The sequence below is a fragment of the Otolemur garnettii genome, unplaced genomic scaffold (assembly GCF_000181295.1).
Source record: "Otolemur garnettii isolate 467f Iridium unplaced genomic scaffold, OtoGar3 scaffold00115, whole genome shotgun sequence".
Classification (NCBI taxonomy): Eukaryota; Metazoa; Chordata; class Mammalia; order Primates; family Galagidae; genus Otolemur; species Otolemur garnettii.
Genome location: NW_003852510.1, coordinates 1,150,035 through 1,158,454, shown reverse-complemented (window position 1 = coordinate 1,158,454; position 8,420 = coordinate 1,150,035).

The window sequence follows — 8,420 nt, the reverse complement described above, 5'->3', positions numbered from 1 at the left end:
CCTCTTCCCCTGTGACCCAGCTCCACTAAGGTCAGTGTCCTCTTGCTGCTCTCTGGACGGTTCTCTGCACGCCTTTCTAGTTTCAGTGCTTACTATACTTTCCCCTCTCTGCCTTTTCTCCCTCATGCTTGGTATCTTGCATCTCTTGGAATCCGTGTCCACTCTTCATCTGCTGCTTCTTGCCTGACTCTGTTGGGGCTTCTCAGTTGTCCCCTTGCTTTCACCTTCCCATGACCCCACCCTGGGGACAGCCCAGCCCCTCCTGGGCCTGTGCACAGTTGGGAAGGCAGGAGAGGCTGCTTGTCAAGAGTGTTGGGCCCTGGAGTCGACAATCTGAGGTTGGTAGTCAGTGCTCCAGCCGGACTGAGCGTGGGCAGCATGCAGAGCGGTGTTCAGAAGTGTTCCTCCCAGCAGAGAAAGCTTAGGACTTTAGAGACCAGACTAGCCTGTTCCCAGTCTATCCACAGAGACCATTTACAAGACCTAGGAGTTGGCTTACTGCCCATGCCCAGTGGTTAGGGCATCAGTCACATATACCAGGGCTGGTGGGTTCAAACCTGGCCCAGGCCTGCTAAACAACAATGACAACGACAACAAAAAACAAGAATAGCTGGGCGTTGTGAGCACCTGTAGTCCCAGCTACTTGGAAGGCTGAGACAAGAGAATTGCTTGAGTCCAAAAGTTTGAGGGTTCTGTGAGCTGTGATACCACAGTACTCTACTGAGGGTGATATAGTAAGACTCTGTCTCAAAAAAAAAAAAAAAAAAAAAGAAGACGTAGGAGTAATTTTAAGAATATTTTAGGCCAGCATGGTGGTTCACACATGTAACCCTAGCACTCTGGAAGGCAGAGGTGTAGGATCCCTTGAATTCAGGAGTTCGAGACCAGCCTGAGCAAGAACAAGACCTCGTCCCTGCTGGGCATTGTGGTAGGTACCTGTAGGCCTAGCTACTTAGTAGGCTAGGGCAGGAGGCTCACTAGAGCCCAGGAGTTTGAGATTGCCGTGAGCTATGATGCCACATCACTCTACCCAGGGCAACAAATTGAGACTGTGTCTCAAAAAAAAAAGAATAACTTTTATCTCTGAATTCCCAATAAAAGATAATATAAAGGAAGGAAATAAATATTTTTTATTTACTAATAAGAGATTGTGTTCATCCTGGGAAGAGGTAGGGTATGGAGAATGTGCATGGAGGCTGGGAACCTACCTTGGGCAATCTCAGTTGTGGGACAGGTGACAGCTCCAGTCTAGGAAATGGAACTCAACTGTGGCAGGTGTTCCTTTGACAGTGTGGCAGTGCCATCAGTAAGCCATATGGGTAAGCCAGAGGAAGGGGAATTGAAGAACTCTGGAGGGTCAGTGGGAACTGTGGGACAGAGTGCTGTGTTATCAGCCAGCACCCATCCAAGGTTACAATCAGAAAAAGAGGCAGAAGACTAGAGACTAGATATGAGTGACAGCTGATGAGGAGCTGCCGCTAAGGAGGACACCAGGGGAGTGGAACCGTGCCAGAGATGCTGCAGCCCAGCTCTTCCAAGGGGACGCAAGTGGTGTGGGGGTGGGACCAGGAGAAAAGGGCTTTTGAAGACCTTCTCCACTCGTTTCTAGCCCCTTTCCCCCCCCTTATGTTCCTGTCCTCATATTAGCAGCAGAAAACCAACAAAAAAGGGGCAGTGTGTCTTTGAAAGGGAATGGCATGGTTTGGAGAATCGAAGGCTGGGTGCACATCCCCCCTTGCAAAATTCTTCAGTTTGTTTGCCTATCTGGTTGCTAGAGCTGAGACAGCCAGAGTCTTACAGGAGCACCCTAAATGAAGTCCCTGTGCAGCTTGACAGCTCAAAAGAGTGCCAGCAGCAAGCATTGCTAGCAATGGTGTGCATCCACAGAACCCCTCCAGGCCTGGGGGGCAGGCAGGGGAGCAGGGTCCGTGGCCAGCTCAGCCAGAGAGGGTTGTTCACCTTCGGCAAGGCCTGGTTTGAAGGCTTCCAGCATCTGACTCCAGCTTCTCACTGGGCCCCATCTTTGCTGGGCACTGAACTGCAGAGAGGCTTGTGGTAGAAGAAAAAGAGAACTCTCTTGCTGGAAAAAAAAATTAGGTAAAGAGGTAATAAATGCATGTGGCAAAAAAAAGGTACAAAGGGATATGCAGTAAAAGTGTCCCCCTCCTGGGCGGCGCCTGTGGTTCAATGAGTAAGGTGCCAGCCACATATACCAAGGGTGGTGGGTTCAAACCTGGCCCCAGCCAAAACTGCAACAAGAAAGAAAGAAAGTCTCCTGGTCCTGTCCTCAGGTCCCCTCCTCAGAGGCATCCCCAGTGTACCACTTTCTGATACATTCCAGTTTTTCTTTAGGTCTGCTATAATCTAGAGGTTTCCAGATTCTTGATCAAGTTTTGTTTGGATGTATATGTGTATGTGTAATATGTGTGTGGGGTAAAATGATAATAAAGAAAACTGTATTCTACTTTACTGCCTATAATTCTTGCTGAGGCACGGAATGTTTAAAACATTAAAATAAGTAAATAGAATCTTAAAATGCTAGCACCGGAAAGCACATTAAGTACTTTTGCACCAAACCCTTCATTTCAAATATGAGAAAGAAGCCTGGATAAGTGACTTTTCCATGCCATGCTCCTAGGGATACCTGGGACTAAAACCCAGTTTCCCATCTCCCAATCATCCCATTTCCCTAAGAACTTACTCACTGCTCCATCTTTATGTAGTGGTCTTTGTAAAGATATATTATTTAGCAGTGGAAGGAAAGACAAATGATTAGATAAAGACCTAGTAATTTCCTCCAAGGGACACAAATATGGGAGAATAAATCAGTCAAATTCAAACTGAAATAGAGCATGTGCACACGTCCACCCACCCACACACGGGCGCTGGTGGAAGACAGATTCTGACAACCAGCAAGGTCTTGTCTGTCTGTCCTGCTGGGCCCCAGGCTGAGATTCAGGAGCCAGGCAGAGGCCGTGAAAGGCAACACAGTGCCACTTCTCTGTCACTGGGCTGGAGGCAGAGGCAGGCATTTACATGTTGGGCAGAACTATCAACCTAGACTAACCTAAAGACAACCTGGGGGTGGGCTGCCAAGAGAAGAGAGGAAGATATGCCTGGCTGTGCCACCAATGGCTCCTGAGCTCTGACAGACAGCCCCAGCTGTTTCCTGCGACCTACCAAGAGGAAACTCCCCCAAGATATACGTAGTACATGCTGATAAAATGGCAGGATAATTTTTTAAAATTCTCCCTGTTTTGGCATCAGGTCCAGACACTGTAAAATTTCAGTGTCCAAGCCAGATTGGTGGGCCTTTTGATGGCTTTAGCGGGGGCTTCAGTGAGGAGGGACATGTCTGACTGTAAACATTGACTGTAAAAACCCCTCAGTTGCTTTAAAATGGTAAATTTCCAGGCAGTGTGGATCTGATGCTTCCTGCGTTAACAGCTTTTTCTTCTCGTTCAATTATTTTGACTGGTAAGGGAGTAGAAATTACACTTCAAAATGTATCGATGGATATTTTCAGCCTTGCTGAGAGCTTCAAAATATATACCAATCCTGGGAACACTGCTTTAATTTCCACTTCCTACTTTCACAAGGAAAATGGAGGTATCTATTATAGGCACTCTTAGACTGCAAGAAATGCGGGACCAGGACTGTGGGTCTCTCTTCAACTCAAATTCTCTCTGGTCTCCACACCTGGCCTCTTTGATATTGAGCCAAACTTTGTTCAAGCCTAGGTCAAGAAGTCCACCCTGATGAGTACCAGATGATGAAGTCCTTGATAAAGAAATGAGCATTCCTTAAGAGCCTGGGCTAGATGATTTTGTCAAAGCATCTGACAAAGGCAAAACAAAACTCCAATTCTCCATATCTTCGTCTTCCTATGAGATGAGGTGTCCAGAAGCCTCTCTCCCAGGCCAAGGTTCTGGGTACATGGGCAGCCAGCCAGCAACGTATTTGCCCCCATAGTGTTTCTAGTTTTCTTTCTTTTTTTTTTTTTGAGACAGCGCCTCAAGCTGTCCCCCTGGGTAGAGTGCTATGGCATCACAGCTCACAGCAACCTCCAACTCCTGGGCTCAAGCGAGCCTCCTGCCTCAGCCTCCCAAGTAGCTGGGATTACAGGCGACTGCCACAATGCCTGGTTATTTTTTGGTTGCAGCCGTCATTGTAGTTTGGCGGGCCCGGGCTGGATTTGAACCCACCACCTTAGGTGTATGTGGCTGGCGCCTTAGCCACTTGAGCCACAGGCACTGAGCCGTTTCTAGTTTTCTTATTCCTAGCTGTCTGGCCCCATCCACTCCTCTTCCTGAGCTCCTGACATGGATTTGAGCATGCTTTCCTGACTGACCACAAAGAACTCAAATTCAGCTGAACCTGCCTCCCAAATCTGCTCTTCCTCCTGTATTCCCAGTTAATGGTTGCTTTACACCAAAGCACTTGTATCCTGAGCAAGAAAGTTACATTCTCAACCCCCTTCTCTCACATCTACGTCCAGCTAATTACCAAATCCTACCCTCCTTCCCCTGCTTCAGTGTTACTGCCCTAAGCCAGGCCCTCAGGATTGCTTACTTAGACGATGGCAATATTACTGGGATCCCTGCCACTAGCCACTAAACTTGTAACTGGACTGGGCGGGGTGGCTCACCCCTGTAATCCTAGCACTCTGGGAGGCTGAGGCGGGTGGATTGCCTGAGTTCGAGTCCAGCCTGAGCAAGTGCGAGACCCCCATCTCTACTAAAAATGAAAAACTGAGGCAAGAGGATCGCTTGAGCCCAAGAGTTTGAGGTTGCTGTGAGCTATGACGCCATGGCACTCTACCAAGGGCAAGAAAGTGAGACTTTGTCTCAAAAACAAACAAGGGGGGTGGGAGAAGGGAGGGAAGGAGGGAGGGGGTGGGGTCTTGGTGTGTGACACACCTTTTTGGGGCAAGACATAATTATCGGAGGGACTTTACCTAACAAATGCAATCAGCATAACCTGGTATCTTGTACCCTCAATGAGTCACCAACAATAAAAACAAACAAACAAACTTATAATTGATCATGGCACTCTCTGTTTTTAAATTATTGGCTTATCAGAATAAGTCCAGATTCCTTACACAGGCACAGAAGACATCTATTAACTGGTCTGTGCCTACCCTCTAACTTCTTTTTTTTTTTTTTGAGACAGAGTCTCAAGCTGTCACCCTGGGTAGAGTGCTATGGCATCATAGCTCACAGCAACCTCTAACTCTTGGAGTCAAGTGATCCTCTTGCCTCAGTTTTTCTAATTTTTAGTAGAGATGGGGTCTCACTTTTGCTCAGGCTGGTCGTGAATCTGTGAGCTCAAGCAATCCACCTGCCTTGGCCTCCCAAAGTGCTAGGATTACAGGCATGAGCCACCACACCCAACCCATATCAACTTCATTCCCTTCACCAGCCCTACCCCGCCCACACATACATCCCAAACTACTCACATTTCCAGTGTTCTCATACACTGACCCATCTCAGTGACCTCTGTCCCCTTCCCAGAATGGCCTTCCACCCTTCCCCGTCTTCTTCACCTGCTTATACTTGAAGCCTAGCAGGGGTGACCAAGCCTTTTTTTTTCTCTGCTGCACGTTGGAAGAATAAGAGTTGTCTTGGGGGTGGTGCCTGTGGCTCAAAGGCAGGGCGCTGCCCCATATGCCGAAAGTGGTGGGTTCAAACCCAGCCCTGGCCAAAAACTGCAAAAAAAAAAAAGTTGTCTAGGGCCACATTAAATACACTAACACCAACGAAAGCTGATTAGCGAAATAAAGGTCTGTCAGGGCGGCACCTGTGGCTCAAAGGAGTAGGGCACCGGCCCCATATGCTGGAGGTGGCGGGTTCAAACCCAGCCCCAGCCAAAAAACTGCAACAATAGGCTCGGCGCCTATAGCTCAACCGGCTAAGGCGCCAGCCACGTACACCTAAGGTGGCGGGTTCGAATCCCCAGCCCGGACCCGCCAAAACAACAATGACAGCTGCAACCAAAAAATAGCCAGGCGTTGTGGCGGGCGCCTGTGGTCCCAGCTACTTGGGAGGCGGAGGCAGGAGACTCGCTTGAGCCCAGGAGTTGGAGGTTGCTGTGAGCTGTAATGCTGCGGCACTCTGCCCAGGGGGACAGCTTGAGGCTCTGTCTCAAAAAAAAAAAAAAAAAAAAAAAAAACTGCAACAATAAATAAATAAATAAATAAATAAAGGTCTGTCCAGACTTTCTGTAATATCTGATACCACAGAGAAGCCAAAAAAGTCCCATGGGCTGCAGGTTGGACACCCCTACTTTAAGTCGCAGCTCTCAAACGACTTCTGACTTGTAAAGATGCCCCTCTGTGCTTCTATGGAGCTCTGCTCTATCTTGTGATTATTTATATGTATTTCCCCATAGACTAGTCTCCTCAGAGGCTGGAACCAGACTCTGTTAATTTTTGTACCCTTACTACCTAGAAGTGCCTTGCATGGTAGGTATTCAAGAAAGAAAGGAAAGAGATGAAATACCATCCCAGTGGGCACACAGGCACTGGCTTTCCATTCTGACTCAGCTATCTGACATTTCCATGGGGGAAGAACGGGGAATATCAGCAGCCCACCACCCTTGATATTCATTCATATACTCTGCACAGACATTTGGTGAGTGCTGCCAAGATGCCTCCCATTGCGTTAGAAAAGAAGGCTGCCAGGCCTTCCTCAAGAGGAGCTCCCATTCAAGGGGGAGAGATGGGCATGCGTAGGCACCCTCTGGCCTGGCATATCCATCTCGGTGGGCTATCTGGTCTGCTCTAAGGGCCTCAGCTCTGCAGAGGCTGTGGAGAGGGCAAGGGGTGTAGGAGAAGGTGGTGGAGATGGGAAGGTTAGAGAGGCCTAGGAAAGGGACTACCTCGGGGACCAATTCTGATGAGCAGTGGGTTTGCTTCTACATCTTTTGTGGGAATTCCTTGCTGTTAATAAAAGGCATTTGACACATTTCTAATCATCCAATAGCCTTTGCAATCCTATTATTACCAAATGTGACACCTGGCTCATTTCAAAATTGGTAATAACATTTGTGGTTCCTGCAGTTGTCTGCCAGAATTGGGGTCAATCCTTCCTTCTCTGATTTCTTTTTTTTTGAGACAGCCTCACTCTGTTGCCCTATGTAGAGTGCTGTGGCATCATAGCTCATAGCAACCTCAAAATCTTGGGCTTAAGGGATCCCTTGTCTCAGTGACTTGAGTAGCTGGGACTACAGGTGCTCCCAACCACACCTGGCTACTTTTTCTTTTTTTGTCTTGTCTATTTTTAGTAGAGACAGGGTCTCGCTCTTGCTCAGGCTGGTCTTGAACTCCTGAGCTCAGGCAATCCACCTGCCTCAGCCTCCCAGAGTGCTAGGAGTATAGGCATGAGCCACTGCACCTGGCTTTTCTCTGACTTCTGATGGATGAGACCACAAAGGACTTTCTTACCCCCTCATCATGGGGCAGTGGGGTTTGGCTCTGGCTCCATGGTTGGAGGAGGGAGTCGCTGCTCTGAAGGAAGCAATGTTAAGGGATGCTGGCCCATCCTGAGCCCAGGTGAGTTGCTCCTTTTCGCTGGGATCTTCTCCTGCATGTGTCTCTCAAGTGCTTGGCTTAAGAGAGAAGCGTGTGTTTCACAGAGCTACCTGCCTCCCTCTTTCTCTCCTCTCTTTCCTTTCATCAGCAAATACCTAATAAGCATGTACTCTCTGGGCATACTACACACACTGTCGTGAGCACTGGGAAAGTGATGAACAAAACCTAAAAGCATCCCTGCCCTCACAGAGCTTACACTCCAGGGGCAGGAACTGATAAATAAAAAGCCTGGGTCATCAGACAAAGAGGAAGAGGAAGATTGATAGTAAGAAGACTGCAAGTTCCTTTCAAAGTGCTTAGACCTCTCCTCCTTTACAATGTTTTAATGAAACTCATCTTATAAATATCTTTTTCTGGGTAGCGCCTGTGGCTCAATGGAGTAGGGCGCCAGCCCCATATGCCGGAGGTGGAGGGTTCAAACCCAGCCCTGGCCAAAACCTGCAAAACAAAAACAAAACTGCAACTGGTACATCAAGTGTGGTTGGGTGGCAGTGGGGGTACATGGGCTCTGCAGGCATTGGGCTCTTCAGTTGTGAGATGGGGATGCTCAAGCCTTCCCCACAGGATCGTGTAGCGGCAGAGTACCTGTTACGTGGTCACATACATTCTGTTCACCATCCCAGCCTTCTTTCCTGCGTAGAGCAGACATGATGGGGGCAGGTGTCGAATCAGGTCTCTTCACCCACTTTTAGGGTCCTGCTGCAGCTGCAGATAGGACAAGAGGTTTCTGCACTGGCCTAGAGTCTCAAAGGTATTGGGCACAGAGAGGTTAGGCCCTGACTCCATGCCTCTACCTTGCTTTATCTTCTGCTTGCCCAGCAGAGGTTCT